This window comes from Ovis canadensis, chromosome 16, assembly GCF_042477335.2.
Source record: "Ovis canadensis isolate MfBH-ARS-UI-01 breed Bighorn chromosome 16, ARS-UI_OviCan_v2, whole genome shotgun sequence".
NCBI classification, from domain to species: domain Eukaryota; kingdom Metazoa; phylum Chordata; class Mammalia; order Artiodactyla; family Bovidae; genus Ovis; species Ovis canadensis.
In genome coordinates, this window is record NC_091260.1 from 28,699,141 (window position 1) to 28,726,260 (window position 27,120).

The window sequence follows — 27,120 nt, forward strand, 5'->3', positions numbered from 1 at the left end:
GGTAGTGAATGAGTGAGTATTGCGTGCTCAGTCGTGTCCAACTCTTTGAGACCCCATGGAAGTAGCATGCCAGACTCCTCTGTCCATGGGATTTCCCAGGCAAAAATACTGGAGTGGGTTGCCATTTCCTCCACCAGAGAATCTTCCTGAGCCAGAGATAAAGCCTGTGTCTCCTGCATTGGCAGGCAGATTCTTTACCTGGTGGCATTAATTGTAAAGAATCTGCCTGGCAATGCAGGAGATGTAAGAGACACAGTTTCAGTCTCTGGGTGGGGAAGATCCCCTGGAAGAGAAAATGGCAACACACTCCAGTATTCTTGCCTGGAGAATCCCTTGGACAGAGGAGCCTCATGGAGCTACAGTCCATGGGATCTCAAAGAGTCGAACATGACTGGAGACAGAGCTCACAGCACAGAGCCATCTGGGAAGGCCTTTAGCCAGTGAGATGTATTAAGCTTATGGGAGAGATGTCAATGAGGACTCCAAATTTCTTGTATGAGCAACTGGAAGGATAGGGTCGTCATTAACTGAAATGTGAAATGTTGCATGTGATGGATTTAAGGGCGGTGGGGGGAGGGAGAGATAAATCAATTTAGGACAAGCTGAGTCTTGGATGTTAAAAGACATCTAATCAGAGATATTGGGTAGCACATTTTATATATAAATCTGAATTTATAGAAGAATGGTCTGGACTCAGATATAATTTTGGAAATTGCTCATTATAATATTTAGAGCCCTAAGTTTAGATGAAATTGCTAATTGATAGAAAAGAGAGGGAGGCCAAGGACATTTTAACATTAAGAGGCTTGGAAAACTCAGCAAAAAAGACTGAGAAGAAGTGACCCATAAGATAGAAAAAACGTTACCTGAGGAGGTTGCTGATGACTTAGCAAGGACTGGCTCAAAGGATTGCACCACAAGGAGAAATCATATTTGGGATTTGCTGGGCTCCCTAAGTGTGAGGATTGGATTCTTTAGCAAACTTAGAAGAATTCTATTATCTTTTAAGATGTTGACTTTTCCTCCCCCCTAAATTTTCTTTATTGTTTCCAGAGTATCTTTTAGAGATATGATATGCCATGTGACTTTATTCTCTACATGTTTTTACTACTCTATCACACTTTTAAACTCTTCATCCTTTTGCTTCCCCAATTTAGGTTTCTTTAGCTCTATATTCCAGTTTGCAAATTATCTATTTTTGTCTAATCTGCTTTTCATTCAATCCATTGAATTTTTAACTTCAGTGATCAAATTTTCCTCGAATCTGCCTGTTTTTGTTTTCTCATTCTTCTGATTCATTTTTAACATAATCATTTTAAACACAGATTTTGTGATCTATATAATTCTATCACCTGACATTCTTAGGAGTCAACTTCTGTTATTTATTTTTTATAAAACCAATACCTACTTTCCTCCCGTGTGTCCTAATTTTGGACTGGAGACTCATGTTTGGTGTGGCCTAAACTTGATAATACTGTGCAGCCTAATATGTGAAGTTTCATGTATAACAGTCCCTCCAGGATTACAGCAAATCCTCTTGGTGCTCTGCCAATATTCCCTCAGGCCTTACCATTTCCGTGCATGCAGGACTAACGTTCATCTGCCAGCATCTATATCTCTTTGCATAAGAGTTTTCTTTGGCCACTTACTCTTACCATGTGTACAGTGAGCGAGAAGTGTGCACAGATTAATGCTGCACACCTTGACAAATGACTGACAGGAGTTGGTGTGCAAACACCTCCCTTGCTTCTGGGGTGGGATAGTTCTGACACGTTCTATGTTAGCCCCAGATTTCCCCACTGGGAATAAGAGCCATTCATCCTCAGGGGAAACTCGCTTGATTATGCACCCTATACTGGCTGCTCCCTTTTCCTGACTTACCTTCTCCCTCCCTTGCTTACTCAAATACTTATCTCCGTGCCTATTTCAGGAATACCCAGACTGAGACAGTGGTTATGAGTCCGGAACTAACTTTTCTCCAAAAGTCTAATTTTCAGAACTACTTTTTAAGGTTAAGTATCAGCTTTGGGTTCTCTGACACGCGGATATGGTGTGGGAGTGAATCCTGAATGAGTGCAAAGCAATACTCTGCTTCTAAGGCTTCAGGGAAGACTTCTCCCCACTACCTAGTGACTGAGCAGAGGCAGAGAAACTATGCTGACATCAATTGCTGCCCCTGGAAAGATTATTTTCTAGTCTATAGCCCCGGGTTGAAGAAAGAGCATCTCATATTCTATGCTTTGTTCTGGGTTCATTCTGAGACTCCTGAGCCTATGGTATATTTCTGGAAGTGGAAGTATACTTCTAATTTTTTAGGAATGGTGATTAACAGAATCATAATGAAGACATGTACTTTCTTGGGCCAGGAAACTGGGAATTTTAATCACAGTACAAGAATAAACAATATGATACAATATATAAGCTGATGCATACAAGAATTGGAGTTTATCAGAGATTGGGTCAAAAATGAGGAAATTTTACATTTCTCTTCTTTTAATTAACACTTTTGGTTCTGGAAAGTTGGCTAGGGAGAATTTTTCTCCCTTTCCTCCTCTTATAAATCTCTATGTAGTACCAATAAAATAGCCAAAGGAAAAAATTTTACTGAAGTTCTTGACATCTATTTGCTGCTGTTTGTGTTTATAAGGAAAAGATGAGTAACTGTCTTATTGGATGTTTATATTTATATTTTGCTCATTTGACTATGTAAGGATGTTGGTTCCCATAAACATTATTTTCTGTATTCATCACCTTCAATCAAGTGTTGCTGTTGTTCAATTGTCCAGTTGTGTCTGACTCTTTGTGACTCCATGGACTGCAGCATGCCAGAACTCCCCGTCCCTCACCATCTCCTGGAGTTTGCCCAAGTTCATGTTCCTTGTATTGGTGATGCCATCCAGCCATCTCATCTTCTGACACCCTCTTCTCCTTCTGCTCTCAATCCTTCCCAGTATCAGGGACTTTTCCAAAGAGTTGTCTGTTTACATCTGATGATCAAAATATTGGAGCTTCAGCTTCAGCATCAGTCCTTCCAGTGACTATTCAGGGTTGATTTCCCTTAAGATTCACTGGTTTGATCTCCTTGCTGTCCAAGAGACTCTCAGGAGTATTATCCTGCACCACAGTTAGAGGGCATCAATTCTTTGGTGTTTTGCCTTCTTTACAAGGTAATCTAGAGCTGTTTTAGTTACAGTAGAAGTGGGCTACCTGGCCTGTATTTCCTAACTAAATACAGCACCACCATCCTTGACTTCCGTCTTTGAAAATTTCTGACTTAACCCAATCTACCATGCAAATTTTAATGTCACAATGTTAATATGTTTTCAAATCAGTACAGCCATGGAATCAAATAACTTCCGTCAGTAATGAGACTTTCTTAACTGCATTAGTGTCAACTAAAAAGGTGCATTATGTGAGATTTGCAAGTTAAGTTTTATTTGGGGCAAAATGAGGACTGCAGTCCAATAGACAGTACCTCAGATAGCTCTGAGAGACTGCTCCAAAGAGGAGTGGGGGGAGGTCAATATATGATTTTGGTGAAGAAGGAGGTCAATGCAATCAAGGGCTTATTTTACAAAAGGTTTTCTGCTAGTCACTAGGAACTGATATCACCATGAAGGGATTTAGTGCTTTTCTAGATATGAGGAAATGCAAGGATTGGGATCATGAAATCACTTCTTGAAAATATCTAACTATCTAAAGACCTGTTCCACCAGGTTCCCTGGAGCCCAGGGTGCCTCACTCTCCACGCTGAATTCCCTTCAGAGAGTGTTGAAGGTCAGCAGCTGGAGCAGCACAGGCAGATGGCAAATACCCTTGTTTTTCAGTCACTGGCAAATGCTGTTGGCAAGTGCCAATTTGTAGTTGACAAAAGTGTTGGTTGCCTGTAAAAAAGACAAGCTCAAGTTGAGCATACAACAGATTCTTAAACATATACTCAATTTGCTCCAGAGCATTTAAGATCATACTACCGTTATTAGATTAGTCTGAGTTTCCCAGAAAACAGAACCAATAGAATATATATACCATAAGAAATTGTCTTAGAGATTTTAGTCTTCACAGAGTTCAAGATCTGAAGTTAGGAAGCTGGAGACCCAGGAGAGCTGATAGTATAATTCTTGTCTTGTACAGATTTCGAAGGTCAAAGAACGAGAAGAGCTGATGGTGTAAGTTTCAGTCCAAGTCTAAGCGTAGAAAATCCATGTCGCTGCTTAAAGACAGGCAGAGAGAAAAAAATTCTTTCTTACCCAGTTTTATTCTACTTAGGCCTTCAACAGATTGGGTAAAGCCCACACACGCTATGGAGGGCAATTTTCTTTACTCAGTTTGCCGATTCAAAGGTTACTCTCACCCAGAAGTTCCTTTACAGACACATCCAGAATAATGTTTTGCTAAATGTCTGAGCATCCCATGGCCCAGTCAAAATGACACATAAAATTGACCATCACAAGTTCACCCCTTGTCATTATGGTACCCATAAACATCTCCTCAAATCATGTATCTCCAAAAAGACAATAAGGTCAAAATTCATCTAACATGAAATAGCTATTCTGTGTACAACTGAAAATGCATTAACCTCTTACCTCGAAGAGGAGGCAAAGTCCTTGAGTGCTTAATTTTCTCACTGATTTTCCCTAACTTACCAACTATCATATAAAATTAACAATATTTAAATAGTATGGCATAATGTCAATACAACTTAATGATTTTACATGTTTATAACAATATATGGAAACACTTGACTTTATTATATTTAATTTATGGTACATTAGAGAATAAGAGAAAAAAGAAAATAAAAATGTTTGTCTAAAATATAGATATATTTATATATTCTATCTATACATGCGCAGATATATTCATAACAAAATAAAGAATACCAATGGCACAGTCTTCATGGTTATAACTGGTCACATGGTGACAGCTGATATTTTATGACTACCTTTTTCCACAACCCACTTCCTTTACCTTCAGCAAGAAATCAGTTAGTTACAGTTCTAACCTGGTAGAATGATCCAAGTCTTCATTGCTGAAAGATATGGGCCATTAGTACCCCTACCTATGTTCAGTTATAATTTCCCATTGAACTTAATCAGAGTACAGCAATGTTACGAGATATCCAAAAGGATCTCCTATATTCCATCTTTCCATTGTGGAGTAAGAATCCAATTTTCTCTTGCTAGTCAGGATCAATTAACTCAGCCATCATGGTAACTCCCTTCTTTGCTTATTGATCATAGGAGTGAGGAGTGCAAAGTGGCCAGGTGGCAATCTTAATTACTACTTAAGAGCAATCATTGTTGTGTTTCCTGGTAGAAACATTTCTACCTTTGGAATTAAGACTGGCAGAGCAAAGATCACAGAACAGGAAACACATTTTACTAGCTGATCACTAGAGGTAGTGCCATTTGACACTGCTTTCATTTATGCTCCTTGATTCCTGAATCCAGGAATCCTACTTATGGGAGAAACACCACCAGCTACTGAAATGAGATTCAGAACAGATAAGGCCTTCGGAGTACCTTGTGCCAGCCCTTAAGACACCTAGCTGGCACTTTATCTCAGTCTTCAAAAGGCCGTTTTACCGTTCGATCAAGCCAGCTGCTTCAGGATGGTGGAAAACATAGAAAAATCGCCGAATTTCATGAGCACGGACCCACTGCTGCTCTTCACTTGCTGTGAAGTGAGTTATTTGATCAGAAGCAATGAAGTGTGGAATACTATAATGATGGATTAGTCATTCTGGAAACCACAGAGAGTAGTTTTGGCAGAATCATTGCCTGCAGGGAAGCCAAATTCATATCCAGAGTGTCTATTCCAGTGAAAACGAAGTGTTTCCCCGTTCACGGCAGAAATGTTACAATGTCAAAACTGGTCTGAGAAAGTTTCCTACTCCTTTCTGCCATTGAGAACACAGAAGTCTGCAAACCAGAAGAAGCTCTTTGGCAGAACCTGACTGTGGTGTTGGAGAAGACTCTTGAGAGTCCTTGAACTGCAAGGAGATCCAACCAGTCCATTCTAAAGGAGATCGGTTCTGGGTGTTCTTTGGAAGGAATGATGCTAAAGTTGAAACTCCAGTACTTTGCCACCTCATGCAAAGAGGTGACTTATTGGAAAAGACTCTGATGCTGGGAGGGATTGGGGGCAGGAGGAGAAGGGGATGACAGAGATGAGTTGGATGAGATGGCTGGATGACATCACTGACTCGATGGACGTGAGTTTGAGTGAACTCCGGGAGTTGGTGATGGACAGGGAGGCCTGGCATGCTGCTGTTCATGGGGTCGCAAAGAGTAGGACACGACTGAGTGACTGAACTGAACTGACTGACTGACTGACATGTTAGCACCCTGATCTTATACTTACAGTCTCTAGGACAGTGAGCAGTAAGTTCCTGCAGTTTATAAGCCATCCAGTCTATTGTGTTTTGTTATAACAACCCAAACAGACTGACAATGAGAAACCAGGTGGTCTGCTTGAAGTTCTGCCCACTGGGAGGAATTCCACTTATCACTGTCCTCAGGGATGTTCCAGAAAGGAGCTGTAGTGCTGCAGTTGTCTACTCTCAAGTGGTGCCCAGATATTGTGCAGAGCCATCTGCAAACCAGGCAACAATCTTCTCCTCCTCTGTCAACTTATGGTAGGGAATTTCCCATTAAGACACAGGCTGCGAAAGAAAGGGTCGTATAACAGGAGTGGGGACCATGGGCATTTTGGTCATTGTCCATGTAAGTTAGTTGTGCCTTCTGGGCACATGGCAGAACACTGCCGTGTGGTGGACACCCAACTTTATAGTTCAGATAATACCCAGTTCATAATGTGTAGCTCTGACCACATGGTATCTGGTGGCTCATGGTTAAGTGTTCAAGACCTGGTAGCAGGGTTAGAACTGCTTCTCAAAGGACTGCTTCTCTTGCTTGTGGAGGATGGTAGGATTTTTGTCCCCAAATCCCAAAGGGCTGTGCTATGTGTGACTCACCTGTAGGGATCTGTCAAAGGATACAAACTGCATCCCTATCTACCGTTAACATCTTCAGTCCACTTTGAATCTGCCAGATCATATGACTCAGGGCAGCTTGCACAGTAGCCTGGACCTGTTGCTGAGCCTTCTGCTGTTCTGGGCCCACTTGAAACTAGCAGCTTTTTGGGTCGCTCAGTAAATAAGCTGAAATAACATACCTACACGAGGAAAATATTACCTCCCACATCCAAAGAACTCCCCTGGACATTGCCTGTCTTTCTTGGTATGAGGAGAGGTGAGATGAAACAACTTGTCCTTCACTTTAGAAAGGGTATCTTGACATGTCTGCACCACTGGATGCCTAGAAATTTTATTAGGTAGAAGACCTCTGATTTTTCATTGGATTTATTTCCCACCCCCTGTTCAGTTCAGTTCAGTCTCTCAGTCATGTCCAACTCTTTGAGACCCCATGAATTGCAGCACGCCAGGCTTCCTTGTCCATCACCAACTCCCAGAGTTCACTCAAACTCACGTCCATCGTGTCGGTGATGCCCTCTCATCCTCTGTCGTCCCTTTCTCCTCCTGCTCCCAATCCCTCCCAGCATCAGAGTCTTTTTCAATGAGTCAGTTCTTTGCATGAGGTGGCCAAAGTACTGGAGTTTCAGCTTTAGCATCATTCCTTCCAAAGAACATCAGGACTGATCTCCTTTAGAATGGACTGGTTGGATCTCTTTGCAGTCCAAGGGACTCTCAAGAGTCTTCTCCAACACCACAGTTCAAAAGCATCAATTCTTCAGCGCTCAGCCTTCTTCACCCCCTGACATGTTCTTAAATATCTTGTCTATAAGTCTGGAATAGTAGCTATTTCTTGTTTACTAGTTTCAGTCAGTGTAATATCATTAATGTAATGAATGTGTGTGATATCTTATGGAAGGGAAAAAAGATCAAGATCCCTGTGAACTAAATTATGACATAGAACTAGAGAGTTGATATACCCCTGAGGTAGGACAGTGAAGATGTATTCCTTTTCTTACCAGCTGAGAGCAAACAGCTTCTGGTTGGTTTTATGGACAAGTGGGTTTTCTGGAGAAATCAGCTTTTGCCAAATCAATAACTGCTACCAAGTACTAGGGGATTTGTTATTTACTGAAGCAATGAAACCACATCTGGTAGATCAGAAGTAATTGGAGTTACCACTTCACAATTTACAATAAGCCACTGTTATTCTCTAAGATCCATCTATCTTCTGCCCAAATCAAATAGATGAGTTTCATGGGGATGTGGTGAGAATCATCACCCTTGCATCTTTCAAGTTCTTGATGATAGAATTAACATTGGAAATGCCTCTAGGAATGCTGGATTGTTGTTTCTGGTTTGCTATCTTCCTTAGTAGAAAAAGCTCTAGTGCATTCTACCTGGCCCTTACTTTACAGATTCAGTTCAGTTCAGTTCAGTTGCTCAGTCGTGTCCGACTCTTTGCCACCCCATGAATCGCAGCATGCCAGGCCTCCCTGTCCATGGAACCAATATGAGGATTCTGCCAGCTGCTGAGTATATCTATTCCAATTATGCATCCCAGAACTGAGGAAATAACCACAGGATGTGTTTGTAGCCCACTGTGAGATGAACCTGAGTCGACACTCCAGGGATTACCTGACCTCCAATAAGCCCTGAAGGTTACACTGGCCAGTGGGCTGCAGTGACATTTCGTCTCTTTGGATCAGTGTCAGGTTCAGAACAAGTAGCCAGTAGTCCTGACAAGTCTGATTATTTTCTTCTTTCCAATCTATAGTTACCCTGGTGAAAAGACCATAGGTCACTTTGGGGAAGGCTAGAAGACAGTATAAACTTTTGATAGTATTCATGGGTCCTTCCTCAAGGGACCTAGTCTCCCCTCCATTTAAGGGATTCTGGGTCTACAAACTGGCTCAGGTTTGGTAACTGATTGAAGGGTCCTGGTTCTCGGTGTTTCCCTTACAACTTGGACTTTTGTTCAGTTGATCTAGAAATTTTCTGCTTATACAGTTAAAGTAAGAATTTAGTAGGTTTCCTATCTATCATACTTCACTTCTGCTGCTGCTGCTAAGTCGCTTCAGTAGTGTCTGACTCTGTGCAACCCCATAGATGGCAGCCCACCAGGCTCCCCCGTCCCTGGGATTCTCCAGGCAAGAACACTGGAGTGGGTTGCCATTTCCTTCTCCAATGCATGGAAGTAAAAAGTGAAAGGGAAGTCGCTCAGTCGTGTCCGACTCTTCACGACCCCATGGACTGCAGCCCATCAGGCTCCTCCATCCATGGGACTTTCCAGGCAAGAGTACTGGAGTGGTTGCCATTGCCTTCTCCATCACTTCTAGTAACACCAGAATCAACTAGATCTTCATGAATTAGACTATTTTGACTGTTGCTTTGACTCTTTGACTCGGCTCTACACTATGACCACCACATCCATCTTCCCCCAGCAGTTGAGTGGTGCCACTTTGCTCCTGCCACCAAAAGATATTATTACACTCACTGCATTTAGATTCTCCAATTTGGTGACCAAATTTTCCATTGCAAGATCTGACCTACAAAGAAGAGCTATCATAGAACTCTTCAAACATGCCTGGGCTCCCTTCACAGATTTCCTTCTCAGTATTGACGAAAGGCATGCCTTCTGGGGCCTCCTAGTGGAGGTGAGAAAATATTAAATGATAAATGAACTCTAATGTTGCAATCTCTCTAAGACTTTAGTTTTACATTAAATAAAGGCAGGTCTTCCAAAGAAAACACATCAAAATTTTGGGGCTCACTGTCCCCATTTCAACTTATAGTACTTCATTTTTTCCCAATCAATGCCCACACAAGCTAGAATCAAGATTGCCAGGAGAAATATCAATAACCTCAGATATGCAGATGACACCACCCTTATGGCAGAAAGTGAAGAAGAACTAAAGAGTCTCTCAATGAAAGTGAAAGAGGAGAGTGAAAAAGCTGGCTTAAAACTCAACATTCAAAAAAATGAAAATCATGGCATCCAGTCCCATCGCTTCTTGGCAAATAGATGGGGAAACAATGGAAACAGTGACAGACTACTTCTTTGGGCTCCAAAATCAAGATGGCTACAGATGGTGACTACAGCCATAAATTAAAAGGCACTTGCTCCTTGGAGGAAAAGCTATGACCCACCTAGACAGCATATTAAAAAGCAGAGACATTAATTTGCCAACAGAGGTTCATATAGTCAAAGCTATGGTTTTTCTAATAGTCATGATGGATGTGAGAGTTGGACTATAAAAAAAGCTGAGCACTGAAGAACTGATGTTTTTGAACTGTGGTGTTGGAGAAGACTCTTGAGAGTCCTTTGGACAGCAAAGAGACCAAACCAGTCCTAAAGGAAATCAATCCTGAATATTCATTGGAAGGACTGATGCTGAAGCTCCAATACTGTGGCCACCTGATGCAAAGAGTTGACTCATTAGGAAAGACCCTGATGCTGGGAAAGATTGAAGGCAGGAGGAGAAGGGGACAACAGAGGATGAGATGATTGGACGGCATCCCCTACATGATGGACATGAATTTGAGCAAGCTCTGGCAGTTGGTGATAGACAGGGAAGACTGGCTTGCTGCAGTCCATGGGGTCAAAGAGTTGGATCTGTGAAATACAACTAGTGTTCTAATTCAGCCAGTCACGGGATAATATTCTACATTTGATTTTCAGGAGTCAACCCTGTGGCTACAGGAGGTAAGGGTCTCTTTAAGGGCACATAATGAAGCATTCAATTCATTTATGTGGCACTTGAACTGGGAATTCAAATCCCTGAGTGCATCCTTTTCTTTCAACATTTTGTCCAGTGACATTTAGAAGAAACCAGGTAATCTCATTATATTTACTAGATTTCAAAAAGTGTTAGAAAGTATCCCATAGTTAACCCAACTCCTTGCCTTTTTATGTGGTTGATTGGGAACATCCATTGGGTTATATTTTGTGTATCTCTACTGGCAGATCATGCCAAGCAAGAGAAGACAAATTGAGGACAATAAGTCAAAGAAAAGGCGTTCTTTCTTACTCAGTCTTTTGTTCTATTTAGGCCTTCAGCAAATTAGATGAGGCTCATTCGCATTGGGGAGGGGAATCTGCTTTACTCAGCCTACCTGTTTAATTGTTAATCTCACCCAGAAGCATCCTCACAGACACGTCCATAAATGATGTTTGACCAAATATCTAGGCATCCTTGACCAAATCAAGTTGACACATTAAATTAGCAGTCTCAGCTCCTAATAATGATATATGTACCTTGATTTTATCGAAGATACAAATTTATTCATGATAATTACAGATATTGGGTAATTATTATTTTTCTTCCTATGGTGATGGTTGAAAATTTGAACATCTATCTAGTGAACAAATTATGAAATCTTTTTCTTTGTCTTCCAGTATATGAGCTTCTAATCTCCTTGTCATCACTTAAATAACCTTTATTAGGTTTGCATAGGCATCATTTCAGAGAAGGCAATGGCACCCCACTCCAGTACTCTTGCCTGGAACATCCCATGGATGGAGCAGCCTGGTAGGCTGCAGTCCATGGGGTCACTAAGAGTCGGGCACAACTGAGTGATTTCACTTTCACTTTTCACTTTCATGCATTGGAGAAGGAAATGGCAACCCACTCCAGTGTTCTTGCCTGGAGAATCCCAGGGACAGGGGAGCCTGGTGGGCTGCCGTCTATGGGGTCGCACAGAGTCAGACACGACTGAAGTGACTTAGCAGCAGCAGGCATCATTTTGGGATATTGGTAAAAACAAAGATTTCTGGAATTCATTTCTAGAGATTCTGACTTGAAAGAACTGGGATATATCTCAGGACTCTGTGTCTTTAACAGTAATTCTAGTACCAGCAGTTCAAATTTGTACTTTGAGAAATACTGACTTGTATCATGGTCATTAACAAAAAATGGAAAATTCATGGCTTTATAGGCAGCCTGTGACTTAAAATAACATTCGTTTTTTTTTCCTTTTATTTTGTGAGACTTGTTTTAAAACAATTTCCCCCCAAAGTATTTTGAACCCATTTTCTTTTGAAGTCTTACACAAAGTGTTTGTCACATGGCTGGCATTCCTGAGCTCTAAGATGAGTATCTAACAGATATTCCAGTCCTATCATCCTGCTCTTGGAAACACAGTTCTCATTTTGCACCTGACCTTCTGCATATCAGTATGCAGAGCCCGTCCACCTCACTCAATACAATTGAGCCCGTCCACCTCACTCAATACAATTGGCATTAGCTTGAGAGAGGCTGTCACCTCTCTCTTTGGTGTCCTGATGCAATTATTGCAATTCCCACACTTTTTTCCCTCCCTTAGATTTTGTTCTTTCTCATTTCTAGACTTGTTCACATATTTCATGAGACATAACAGAGAAAAATAACTGTTAGTATAATGAGCCTGAAAATTAATAATTTCCTTTAATATGTTTTTTTTTCTTTCTTGTTGGTGCTCTTTAATGAAAATTTAGGAAGGGGAACCAATAGATGGGCCCTAAAGGGCTTCTCATTACTCAAATTCTAGATGGAAGATGAAAATTTAATGTCATCTCCAATAATTATTGTAAGTGTGCCATCACTCACATCTTTTACCAGTAAAATATCTGTAATAATTTATTACTATTTTGTCCTTGTTTTACCTACATAGAAGATAGATACATGGAGCAAATGCACTGGTAGGTAGGATTCTACCATTTAGACACCATCTTAGAAGGATAGCTGCTGTTGTATGAAGGTGAGAAAAACAAATTTCCTGGAAATAGCAAGATGTGTATAATAGTTCAAGACCTGAGTTAGTTAAATCATAACTAGCATCCACTTGACCTATGTTGACAAATACAGTAGCTACCAGCTGCATGTGGCTATTTAAATTTAAATGCATTTGTTATGTTAAATAAAATTTAGTCTCACTAAACAATTTCAAAAACTCAAAAAACAAATTTAGCCAGTTGCAGCAATATAGAACACTTCCATCAGAAAGTTCTACTAGACAGTAATATATTAGACTCTCCTAGCCCAGCTGAACATACTTGAGCAGGGAGGGTAGGGGTGGGGGAAGTATCTTCTCTGTAAACTGCTGATACTATTGTTTATTTCAATTAATCTCTTGGGTTAAGATGATTTTTGAGAAAATTTTGTTCTAGAAAATTCCACTTAGGACTGTGCTGAGTGGCACTAGAACTGCCTGTACCAACTATGATATATTTCTGAAGTGTGAATATGTGTCTTTACCAACAATTAAGCTGTTATTGTTTTTTCCATATGAGTCCCTGGACTTACAGATAGCAGATGAGTACTCTACAATGAGTTAATGCCTTACAAACTTACCTTACTCTGTTTTTATTTGGAGGCCAAAAATTGTTATTTTAAACTATATTTATAAATTACTTTGTGGGTGTTTGCTGCTTAAGAAAATCTGAAAAACTCATGAGGAACTGATTTTCCTGAAAATCATTTTCCACTGAAAGTGAATCATTTGCTTTGTATTAAATAAATTTATTTTTTATCTTCTTTGTATTAAAAAAGAAACTTTTGAAATAAAAATATTTATTGACAAAATTAAAATCCAACCTGATATATTTTATCATTATATTGCTTCCAAAGCTTATGGGTTCACCCTCCACTGACAACTCCAAATAACTGCTTTCCAGGTCCTTGCCAGAGATTTCAACTTTCAGTTCCATAATTCTACCTTTTATAAACATGCCTGGCTGTGAAAAGATAATGAAGGATATCATCAACAATGTATAATTGGGCTCATTATATATCTTCATTAAAATAAAAAAATTATAATTTGAAAAATACAAGTATTACTTCCTATCTCAATTCTCCCCATAATTATTCTGTTTTTGACCCAGATTCAGCTGTCTGAACCAGTTATCTGGAATAAAGTACACATGCTAGTTTGTTTTAGCAAAATTGAGGACAGAAGGGCATGAAGTGGGCTGCAACTATACTATAGTTATTTCTTTGAAAAATGAACAATAGCCAAGACATGGGAACAGCTTAAGTGTCCATCAAAAGATAAATGGATAAACAAAATGTGTTACATATGTATGTGTTTATATATATACAGATTTGTTTAGTTGCTAAGTCATGTCTGACCCTTTGCGACCCATGGATATAGCCCACAAGACTCTTCTGTCCATGGGATTTCCCAGGCAAGAATACTAGAGTGGGTTTCCATTTCATCCCTAGGGGATATTCCTGACTCATGTAGTGAACCTACATCCCTTTTCATGGGTCAGCCTTGCTAATCTTGTTTGTAGGAAAGCTTGCCTTTTTCTAGGCAGCTGAAACATTGAAACTTTCATTTGTCACTCAGCTACTATATATCCCTTGATGTTTCCTGTGTGACATATCTGTAGAGCCCCCTTTTTAGAAAGATTCGGGCATTTCTACTTATTCTAGTAGAGAAACCAAATACAAATACTATCCATCTATGTAAATACAGATAGATAGAGATATTACGTATCTGTAAATGTCAATGCAAAGTGGGAAACAAAAATATACTGCAGAGAACATGATACTTTCTAGAGTTCACCTGGAAACTAACTACATCTCCTCTGCTGTCTCACTTTACTCCCATGCACCTGTGTCCACTTTCACTTTCTTGGATTTTTAATGTCCCTTCCTGCAACAGACTTTGCGGACTCTCTTCCTTTGCATGCAAAGCTCATTCTTCCCTTATTTACCTTGTTGGCTCTAATTCAACTTCTATATCTGAGTTCAAATGTCATTTCCTTGGAGAAGTCTTTCTGATCTTTTTATTATTATTATTCCTTGTACCATTTAACTATTAATAATAGCTCATATACCATTGTGATTTAAAACTTTTTATTATTTGATTCATGCCTCTATCTTCCATCAGAATGTAAGCCACTTAGAGTCAGAGAATATTTTTCTTTGCACGCCATTTTGTCCTTAGTACACAGTATAGTGTAATGAACACAAAGCTGATTTTTGTCTTACAGTTTGCTTTGTTTTATGTTTAACACATTGGCATAGTTCTGTAGGTTCTATCTGTATATGTGACTTAGCTTATTTGAGAGTCAATGTAAAGCTTTGTCTAATTTTTCATCTCATTCATCGTAAGAGTTTGCTGTTTTTAGGAGAGTTATACTCATTTAATCTCATATTTTACTAAGATGAAACTTTATAAATTTCTACTGACTGGTTTATAGTGATTTTCCTCAGCTTCGCAGTAGATAGGATCTAGAATCTGTGAAGCTACTTGTTCATGGATCCCTTTGGAGGAAGAAACAGAAGCTTGTCCAGGACTTCACACCTGCAATGATTCTTGATCTGTGTATCTCTAAGATCTATCACAAGTATCTCTAGATGGAGCTATTTAACCTTCTCTCTTATAAACTAAAACTTTAAGCAATGAAATTAAAGGAACTTGCCTAACATTGTTTCTAGGATCGTAGGCCACAACTTGAAGATGGCTTGATGCTGGAAGTTCCTGATCATGTGTCCTGACTTCTTTCTTCTTTTTACCTTTTTCTTTATCACCAAAGCTAGTGAGGCATGTAAATCCCAGATATGAGAAAAATAATTCTACCTTTGGTCTAATATTAATAAGAATATTTTTTACTTAAATCATTATTTTTCCTGAAGAATCAGCGTTTCACTGACCAAACTGGCAAGCATTGCCTATGGCGTGGTAGATTCCACTCCATAGAAATCCGTACTAATGTACTAGCAAAAGCAAAAATCAGAAAATAGGTGCAAGGCAGTGGAAAAAACTGGTTAATTTTTATTTTAATACTGAGCGTCATGGACTTCAGTGGTAGGACAAAATTTATCTTTTAAATAATAATGATATTAGCAGATATATAGTAGTTCTTACTGTATTCTAAATGCTTTCTATATATTATCTTTTAGTTTTCAAATCATCTGTTTTTATAGTTACGTATTAATTATAAGTTAAATAGAAAACACAGTCCAGCCCTCAGATATACAATTTAGTGTATGTCTAAGAACTAGATTTAATTCTCAATGCAGGTTAAATTCTGTATTTGTTCTGCATAACCAGCTCAAATGCCTTTTCTTTTATTAAGACTTGTGATGCCTTTTGAGCTTGTATTTCTGGACAGTGAGCTCCTTGAAGGCAGAAGTTGTGTCCTGGTTATGTTTATCTCTTAGCATCAATATGGTAGTCACTAACCACATGTGGCTAATTAAATTTAAGCTTAATTAATTAAAATGATAGAAAATTTTAAAAAAATTTAGCTCCCCAGTTACACTAGGCATTTTTCAATTGTTCAATAGTCGCCATTTGTGGCCAGCAATCACACACACTATCAGGTAAAAATTGCATGAACATTTCCATAACCACAGAAAGTTCTGTGAAAGCACTGCCTAACACTATGATTTGTCCATGAATTAATACATTAACTGAACTGATCACTGTTTACTTAGTGCTTTTTTAATATTGGCATTTTATTGACATAGAAGATAGAATGACAAAAAACAAAAAGAGACATGTTATCTTTCCTATTGAATCCTAGCATTTTTTTGAACACAGAAATTAAGCTAACCGAAGTTAATGGGTACATATTTAACAATTGACTATTTCAGATTCAGTGTTAGAAAGGGCCATTTTGGAATAAGGTGAAGAGGGCTTGTTGTTGATATGAAATGTCATAGTGGAATGATTTAGCTTTCCCATGGTCCTGTTGGGCTTCATGGTGGCTCAGATGGTAAAGAATCTGCCTGCAATGCAGGAAACCCAGTTTAATCACTGGGTCAGGAAGATCTCCTGGAGAAGGGGATGGAAACCTTCTCTAGTATTCTTGCCTGGAGAATCACATGGACAGGGGAGCCTAGTCGGCTGCAGTCCATGGAGTTGAACATCACTGAGACTATCACTTTCAAGGTCCTGTTACTAAGAGCAGGAGCATTTCTAAGCAAAGCTGGCATCAGAAGAACAAAAGATGGTTGCCTTTTTTCTGGAGCCATTAAAGGGATAAGAAATTAGCAGATTTTACAACTCTTAAAATATGTGCTACCATTTTCAAGCTCAGATGTGTAGGAATCGAAACCATATTTCCCACTAGAAGTGGGAGGAGAGAGAAAGCATTGAGTACAGCAGGCAGACTATTAGTGCAGCTGCAGTAGGGCTGAACAGAAGCAAAGTTTTCGCTATATTCCTGTACCCATGGTCTTGGGAGCTTTACGTTTCATTTGCTTCCATTATTTTCCTCTTGTCTTTTTGGAAAACCAGTTTAACATGTGTTTTGGACACCAGAGTATGACAGGGAATAATAGAAACTTCATGAAATGTCTAAACTGTTATGTGATGAAAATATACTAATTATCTGAGAATCAGTCACAGTTCTGTTGGTAAATACAGAGGACTCATTTCTGCTGTTGGCTGCACAAATAATGCAGCTGTAAGTTTTCTGATAACTGGTGTGATATTAGGTTAAGTCATCCCAATTGCCTACATTGTACTGCTGGAGCAAGTGTGAACTGGCGTTTATGTGTGATTGCCCTTTCTGGAAGAGCATGTTGTATAGGATTTTTCCATGCACTCAGGAGATTAAGACTGTAATTACTGACAAAAGAAGGATGGAAATAAAACAGTTAAGAGTGGGCACATGGTATATGTAAGACTCTGTTAAAAGAGTAAAGAAAGTTTCACTTCAAACAAGTGATGCATTTTATTTTATAAATTTCTGGATTCTAAGGAACAAATAATAATCCTGTAGTTAGGGATAAAGTGGTTAATGGTTATTTCTTATGTCTTCTCCCAATACTTAGGGCACAGCAAGATTTGACTTGGGCATTCCTGGGGGCTCAGTTGGTAAAGAATCTGCCTGCAATGCAGGAGACCTGGGTTCGATCCCTGGGTCAGGAAGATCCCCTGGAGGAGGAAATGGCAACCTACTTCAGTATTGCCTGGAGAATCCCACAAAGGAGCCTGGAGAGCTCTAGTCCATGGGGCTGCAGAGTTGTACACTACTGAGCAACTAACACTTTCACTTTAAAGGATTTGACTTGGGGCTTTCCACAACCAAATACAACACCTATAGAAGGAACAGAATTTCCAATGATACTAGAATTTCTTTTCTGCTTCCAGACAATATTTTATTGATTGAAGTAGCTGAAAATGGCGTTTTTTGAAAATAATTTTAAAATAAATTAATGACTTTCACATTTGGTGAAACAGAGTGAGCTGGATTTTATTCTTCAAGCTCACTGAAGTCATAATTGGGCTTCCCTGGTGGTTCAGAGGCTAAAGAATCTGCCCGCAATGTGGGAGATTGGGTTCAATCCCTGAGTCAGAAAGATCCCCTGGAGAAGGAAATGGCAACTCACTCCAGTATTCATGCCTGAAGAACTCTATGGACAGAGGAGCCTTGCAGGCTACAGTCCATGGGGTCTCAAAGAGTTGGATATGACTGAGCAATTAACACTTTCACTTTCACAGTTAGAAATATTTCTAATTTTTATCCATTTACTTAATCTTTATATTACTTATAGGACATTGTTTAAAGGCAGCGAAAGAAACGTTAATGAGAAAATGCACATTAATAGGATAAAATGATCACTTTTTCATCAGATCTATTGCAACCATCTGATTTAAATTTCTGTGTCCCATCTGATGATATATTTAGTATGCCAAAAAGCACTGTTAAAAAAGAAATTCTTTATTTATATCTATTCTTTCATTTCTTAGCAGATAACACTTTTTATACATTCAATGAATTTTATGATGAGAGGGTCTTACAGATTGTGGTCTAAAAATATTCTCAAATGCTTCAATAACTAAGCATGGAAATTAGAAACATAATTCAGAAAGCAGGAATTTAAAATATCATATAATAAAAATAGATTTTGTTTTCTTCTGATGCTGTTAATAAAACCATAACCAATGTTCAATCTATATTTAAATGTATATTTGGCCCATATAAACAACATGATAAAATATAGCAGTTTAAGATGTTTTTAAATATGTTATCTTTGTAGTCTCTTTAAAGAGAAAAATTAAAATATATGTCAAAATATTAAAATAGTATTAATTATTAGTATAATTTTAGTGATTAATTTATTTGAAAGTTTTTAGATGATTATTAAAACACACAAATTAAGGAAATTATTTTAGCAGTTTCTAATACGATGAAGTTTCTATATTACTTTAAAATAAATTTATATGTCAAACAAAGCTGGGAGACTAGTTAATAAACTCTTAGATATTTTTGTTATAAATGTTTGCTAATAGATTTTTAATTCTCTCTCCCTCTCTTTACTTTCTGCTTTTAAAATAAATTATTTAATCTTTCAAAAACGTCTCAAGTTTCTAGAAAATTGGACATGATACAGAATACATTTGAGAACATTGAAGACCAATTCCTAAAATCCAAAAGCCATTGCCATTTTGACTTTCCTCCTTGATGGACACTGCTAGCTCCTTCTGAGGTTGTGCTTTGAAATGTATCTCACTTCAAGAAATGAAAGATTATTTTAATTCTGTTGTTTCTTTCATGGCCAAAGCTTGGTACAATGGACAGTTGTTGATACTGATTGGCTCCATTCACACTCTTCCTTTTTAAGGGAATTTCCTAGTTGTAGTTAGCAGAGTCTCAGATTTACAGGCTAAAGACACTTGACCTATGCTTCATCAGTTGGATGCTTCTGCTTGGGACTTAGAAGGGGCATCAAACCAGAAGAGTGTTTTAGAATTCATGCACAGCAGCAGTGGAACAATTCACTGGCAGAACATTGGCTATGACCTGGGTAATATCTTAAACTAAGAGTTTCTGTGGTGTGATGTAGGCTGCTTGGGCTCCTTTGAGTCTCACTGGATTTTTGATCCTTATTTTTGAAGCTTCCTTCTAGATTGTGTAAGCTGGTCCATAGTTTTCTCATAATTACTTTTTTCCTGTTTAAAATGGCTGGAGTCAGTGTCTGTTGCTTATAGTTGAGGATCCTGCCTGATGCAACTTCATATTCTAGAACTCAGAAGGTACGCTTCCTATTTTTTTCTGAAGAATGAAATGTGATATGACATCTCCTGGAGATCTTATTTCGTAGAAAGGAGACTTTCACACTGATAAATATGGCATTTCAAGTAGTCTGTGAGAATAGCACCAAAAAGCTACTCTTTTCCCCCAAGCTGTTCTTACAGGAAAGTTAGAAGATCAGAGAGTCAGTTGGAGGAATATGGCCTATGTGTCTGACTCTTGGCTTTTTATCCACTGTCCTACCTATAATGGTTACCATGAGACATAGTCTGTGCCTTTCTCTGTCCTTCTAGATTAAATTTATTTTATAGCAAATGGGAAAGAATTACTTCCCTTTCTCTTAAAGCCCTGATATCGTAGATATCTCTCAAAGCCCTGAAGAGGTAGAAAGGTAGTTGAGACAAAGAGTTTTGCTGAATTTAAATTGCTGAGAATGAGAATGGGAGGGATATACTTCTAGTGATTGTAGTGTCAAAATAAAATGATAGTATCAGTGTTGTAGTACTTATTCTGTGTTAGTATGAAAGTATGGATATTAATACTGATATTTTGTTTTTAAAGTGTCTAGAATTTATTTTTAAAGTGTCAGTGACCTGTAACATTTACTGTATTCAAGTATAAGAAGACATTTATTGAACTTTAAAAATACTGTCAAAAATATTAAAAAATTACAAGAAATATAAAATTTTTTACCAGCAAATAGGTTGTGAACATTATTAGCAGAAGAAATTTTTTAAAAATGCTGTTACAAAAATAAGGCCAGACACTACCAAACAGAAAAAAAGTTTAATCATTAAAAAATTTGACTAGGTAAGTGAAATGATTCTAATAGTAGAAATTATTTTCTATATATAAATGACATGTATTATTCAAAAATGGAATAAATTTATTTGAACTTCTGAAAAACTGTGACCTTAAACAACAAAGTGCGTTAGTAGTATCATTATTTACCCATGGGTATATTTTCTGGTAGTTTCTCCAGCTGGGTGAAACAGCCCTGTCTGATTCTGTACTAGTAGAGCAATGGTGGAGAGAGTTACCAACTATTGCTAGAAATTTTTCTCTGAAAGTTTTATCTTCAAATAATCCCATGTCTTGTTTGATGATTTTAAGCTCTTTTAAACAACTTCTTTTTAGGAACTGCAAACTTTTTGTTTTGGTTTTGTTTCAAAAGAAGTATTCCCAGTTTGTGCTCAGCTTTATTTTCTTTTGTTTTCATCATGTGTAGATGAGACACTCATGTAGCCTTACCCACATCAGTTTCAAAACAGTCTTGTTCATGTTCTCCTTGTTTGAAGTCTTTGAACTGGAATGAAATTATTCTTGCAATAGAAACTTTACACTGCGGATTGTTTTCAACCCTCCCCTCTGCCATCTTGAAGCTGAAGGAGATTATAGAAGACTGCTTTTAAAAAGTGCAACTTTGTTGAGTGTGAATTTTAGTGAAGTGTATGACTCTCTGGATAAATCACAGGATATAAATGATTTTCTCAGATATTTTTAAAAGGCTGAAATAATGGCATCACATCAAGAGAAGTATGATATTTTAGGAGGGAAAAGTAACATGGTATATATGAGAATAACAAAAAATTGCATGACAACTATGAAGCACCGCTGGGTAGAATCTCACCAGACTATAAGTGGAGGAGGTGACATAGAGGGTCACAGAATCATGCCCCATGAGAGACTTCCAAATCTACTCATATATTCCTAGGGCACTAGGGCTCACCTATAGAAAGTGTGAAACTATGGGCCCTGATCATGCAGAAAAAGATAAAGTGGGAGTGGGAAAGTATTTGAAGTTGGAAAGCACATGATGAAAGTTAGCATTTCAAAATTACCGAGGGAAGCATAAAAGAAATAATTACCATACTACTCAGTGGACTAGCATTTATGACTAGGATATAACATTTATGACCAGGACATAACATTTATGACTAAGAATCAGCCAGCATTTCCAGAGGCCTCCTCGTTAGTCAAGTTTCATGCAATTTTGTGAAGGATTTTTTTTTAACTTAAGATTTACTGAGATGCCTTGAACCTCATGCTATGAAATTAAAACTATAAGTCTTAGCACTGTGTGTGTTAGGAGGATAAGAACAAGATATGTTGTGAAAATGGAAGCACTAACTGTATCATTGCCACTCAGAGTTGTATTATCCCAGTTCTTATGTAGCTGTATTCCCAGAATCATACATCATTCTTCTATCCTCTTCAATTATTTTCGGTTATTTTTATGTCTCCAATTATAGTTTGTTCAAATTATTGTTCCTTGTTGTTGTTTAGTCACTAATTCTTGTCTGACTCTTTGCGACCCCATGGACTGTAGCCTGCAAGGCTCCTCCATCCTTGGGATTTCCTAGGCAAGAATATTGGAGTGGGTTGCCACTTCCTTCTACAGGGGATCTTCTCAAGCCAGGGACTGAACCCTCGTATCCTGCATTGGCAGGTGGATTCTTTAGTGTTTGTCAACTTAAGGCTGAAATGATGTTTATACTTCCTTTTATAGTATCAAATAACTTTTATCAGTCCAAAATTATTTACTTATTGTTTCCCTTTTTTCCTTGGCCATTGCTTAGAAATGACTAGAGCTGTCATTAAACTTGGATTTTTTAATACCCAGGATGATCATGTACTTTGGAAATTTTGTAGTCTCCCAGGCATGTTTATACTTTGTTCTCTTTGTCATCCATTGTGGGTTAAATGTTCTTATAAAAATGAAATAGTAGTGGGAAATGAGCCCACTATAGGGTAAAGAAGTGCATTAGTGAGTGTCAGTTCAGGTAGGAAGAGCAAAATGCCATGCCTCCATATTCGATGACAGAGCTTGGCTTGTGTTTGCGCTACTGTACTGTTTCAGTGGTCATGAGAACCACTCATGTGACATATGTGAGCTTTAGTGATAGTCTTGCAATGGATTTGCATATTTAAATATAAAAATATTTTAGACAGATAGCATTCTAATAAATCATCACTGTGTAGGGAGGTGCTCCACGAGGGACAAATGCATTTACAGCATGCCAAACATGACTTGTAAATGCTTCCCAATAGAGTGCTTACATGAAGTGTTCGTTTCTCTTTACAAGGAATTTTTGAAACCCAGAATTGAGTTGTTATAGGAGCATTATTTCTACTCTGATTCTAGTCTCTGTTTTCCAATTTTTTGCTCTGTTCAATGTCTAATGGTTTTTTTTTTTTTTTTTTTTGCCCAGGCTTTTCCAGGCAGGAATGGACTACTTCAATTAATTTTTTCTGATCACCTATTATGTGTTGGGTCATGTTCTAGGCTTTAAATACTATGGAATCTGAAGGAAGGACTAATTTTCAGATTAAGTTCATTTTCTGAACAAATTTCTCTGGGAAGGACTGAGAGCATTATGCTTCATGGTTATGAAAGCATTACAAAGCTCAGGATTTGACTGTTTCAGTCCCATTAACAATAGCCCACCCTCCAGTGACAGACAAGACCTTCATACTATTGGTCCATAGATCAAAGGGAGCAGATCTTTCTAAAGGTGTTCTATTTTCAACTTGGAATGGAGTGAACTGAATCCACATAGCTTTAAAATATCTTCTGGAATACCTACAATCTGACAAAGAATGCTTGTTATTCCTTAGCTGTCTGCTGGGACATAAAAAAGGCTTGCCAAATGAAAAGCAGCATATGCACGCAGAACACATCAAAATCGTGAGAAACCTATGCTTTGCTTGACAGGACACGTTTACACCCCTGTCTTGAGGCCTGTGTTGTTTTGTTTGTGGTTTCTCTAAGTGTCATAGCAGGTGAGAAATCTTCAGATAGCAAAACCCCCATAAGATTTTCAGGTCATGGTGTAATACAGTGTTTAAAATAACATCTCTTTTTTACATATAAAGTCTTTTCCTTAGGTCTTATGTTAATCTTTTTGACATTTTAAAGAAACATTGTATTCTTACTATTTGTACAATATCAAATGGAAACTCTGTTTCAGAGACAGGTATTGATATTCATTGTATGTACTCCCTCAAAATGACTGTCTTATTTTGTTCTATTTGAATTTGCCTGTGAGATCCCTGGGTTGGGAAGATCCCCTGGAGGAGGGCACAGCAACCTACTCTAGTATTCTTGCCTAGAAAATTACATGGACAGAGGACCCTGGTGGGCTCGATCCATAGGATAGCAAAGAGTTGGACATGACTGAAGCAACTGAGCACACAGCGCGCATTCTATTTGAATATATTGCCTATGGAGAGGGAATGTCAAGGAGAAATAAGATGGAATTATCTGACCAAAAATGTATGCTTATTTATTTTATTTTTTTTGTTTAGAATGAGAGAGAATTAAAACACATTTAGTTGAGGGATACTACATTTGTATATTTAAATTTGTATTTTGTCTAATTTTAACATATTCCTCACTCCAGGATGTTCTGTAATGAATAACTTGAGGCCCTGATTGCTTTCTTTCTAAAATCGTAATTGTAAATTATGTTATTTGTTTCATATTTTTTTATTCAGTTGGTGAATTATCTGCCATTATATACCTTTTGGTAATGTCATTGCTCATTAATACCTCTATCACAGAGGAGGTAGGAAAATGGAAAGTAATGAAACAAAATTCTCTCATTTTTATTTTTAGCATTGGCAGGAGATTTGGAAAAGACTGTCCATGGGAATGGAAGCGCGAGTCTCTTTGAAAATGGGACCAGTGGAGAAGAAGAAAAAGCAGGAAGAAGGCAGGCAGGTAGGTGGCATCTGTAATCAGCCCTGGGCTTAGTTGCTGGGTATGTGGTTTGATTATGCAGTGTGACTTCAGAGGCATTCCCGGACATCTCTTCCTACACTAAAAAGTCTTTATCTACTGGCTGACCCTTGAAATCACTTTGAAGACTTTTATTTCACCCTCAGAAATAAGGTTAATATCTCTTGGGAATTGTAATCATGACATAAATGCAGTCCAAAATGTAGATTACTAGGATTCTTTCTTAGGATAGATATTGGGAAAAACTTTGTTTAAGGGATAAAAGAAGAAAAATAAAAGGATGCAGGCATTTTAAGGAGTAAGAAATTAATAGAGTATGAATCTATAAGGTAGAAGGGCATAGAAAAGAGAGATCAGAGGTAAAGAGCTATTTTCACAATCTGTTCAGGGCTAGGCCCACCCATCAGCTTTGGTGACCGAGAAAGAAGAGGACTTTCCTCAGAGTTCTGATTGTCATAAATATTTGCAACATATTTTCAGTATAAATTCTAAGCATTTATTTGATGTGTCTATTTTTCTTGTTTCTTCATTTATTTTCCTAGTTTGAAAAGATTAAAAAATACCATTCCTTTAATTAAAAAAGGAAGTGCTACCACCAAGAGGTTCTTGTTTCTTCCACTGTATTCTCTTCAGAACATAGTTTGCATGTATCCCAATTAGTGTTGCAGAGACAAACTTGCTCATGATGCCCTAACTTACCTTTCCCCTCGGTTTTCTTGTCTATAAATTGGTGATAATAATAACATGTCATGAGGTTAAGGGGATTGAATGAGATCATATCTGCAAAGCATTTTGCACCAATCCTGTCATATTTAAACACTCAGTAAATGAATGGGAGTCTGGTGGATGATGATGGTGATGGTGATTATGATGAGTTCTGTGTTATAATGCAGCAAATATAAAATCCTCAAACTAAGGGACTATATCTTAGCTGTTTTTATGCGCTTCAAATATAGCATGAAAAATGCATAGAGTACACAAGTATATACTTAGTTATGTCAAGAACTGTGCAATCTTAAATTAGTGATTTTTTTTTTACAGTTAGTAAAAAAGGTACAACAATGGAATATTAGCAAGCAAATGTAGTTGGATTGAAATATGTGATCTTTAGTTGTTAATAAAGTGTTATCAAGTAGAGGTCCTTTGGGAGCCTAACTTGTTGATGAGCAAACAATTTTGAAGTTGGCACATTAACTGACATGAAATGGCATTTCTAGGTTGTTTGAAAATTGTCCTTCCCCTAAAGCACATTAAAAATTTTCTTTTTTCTTTTGTATACAGTTTGTGTACACAGCAAACTTTTTGTGTTTTATTCCGTAGGTATTAAGCAGCACAGTAAGGAAATTGAGAGTTGGTAAAATTTTGTAAATGAATGGAAATGAAAAGAATTGAGAATGTTTGTCTGAAATAATAGAAGATAATAGAGAGAAAGTAACAGCAATCTTCAAATATACATAGAATGTTGATATGAGTATTTCAATCAAGATTGTTTTGGCTGCAGTTGACAGTAAATCCAACCTAAGCAAACCTAAGGGGAAAAAAAAAAAAAGGAATGTCTTGGTTTATATAACTGAAAGTTGTACTTGGCTGCATATTTTGGGACCCAGTCACTCTTTCTATCTACACTTTCTCTTTCTTTGTTGGTCCCATTCCATAGAGTCTCTTGATGCCTTTGGACAAGATGGTGGGCAGAGGAGCTACACCTTCAAGTCTACTGAAATTATTTGAGTATACCTCATGCTCAATATTTCAAAGTTCAGTTGTGAATTAGGTCTCATGCTCATTCCTTCATTAATAACTATGTTCATAAGAGTACTGTGAATCCATGTTTAAATCACAGACCCACCCTATAGACAGTAACCATCAGCAACACCAGAACTAAATGTACTGAAACTTTGTGATGGGTGGTTTTCCAGAAAGAGAGGAGAACCACGAGGATAGTTACCATAACCTGGAAGATGAGCCCCGATATTCTGTATTGCTCCATAGTACAGAAGTAGAGTCAATTAGAACAAATAATTGTAAAGTGGATTTTAATTCAATAGAAAGAACAAAGATCTTAGAACTTAAAAAGAACTAACCCACCTAAAAAGTTGGAGGACTGCCTGTGAAGTTTGTCTTTAAGTTCTATCTTGGTACCATCTTTGACAGACTGGAGTAAATGATCTTTAAGGTATTTTCTTAGTCTGCAGGTGGTTACTAGATTTCTTCCTTCAAGTCTGGATGAGATAAAGAGATTGTATGCTAAATTATTTTGAGGTTATATGTGTAAAACATTATTTTTAAGGGGCTTGCTCAATGAAAACACAGAGGCTAGGCAGGAAAAACCTTCCACAGAAGGCAATATGCTTCACTGAGAATTCAAACATCACTGCATTGATGTTCATATAATGTTTCTTGATAATGCTTCAAAAATGTTTATCCATAATTTTC

The 27,120-nt window shown here is 37.8% G+C and overlaps 1 long non-coding RNA gene across 2 annotated transcripts in view; it reads left to right on the forward strand.

The window, feature by feature from the left end:
* Positions 1-26,056, forward strand: part of LOC138421882 (uncharacterized) — a 122,940-nt gene extending 96,884 nt beyond the window's left edge. For both annotated transcript variants that reach the window (XR_011249664.1, XR_011249663.1), the window contains one exon: positions 24,565-26,056. This is a non-coding gene — a long non-coding RNA (uncharacterized lncRNA). The remainder of the gene's footprint in view (positions 1-24,564) is intronic.
* The last annotated feature ends 1,064 nt before the right edge of the window (positions 26,057-27,120 follow it).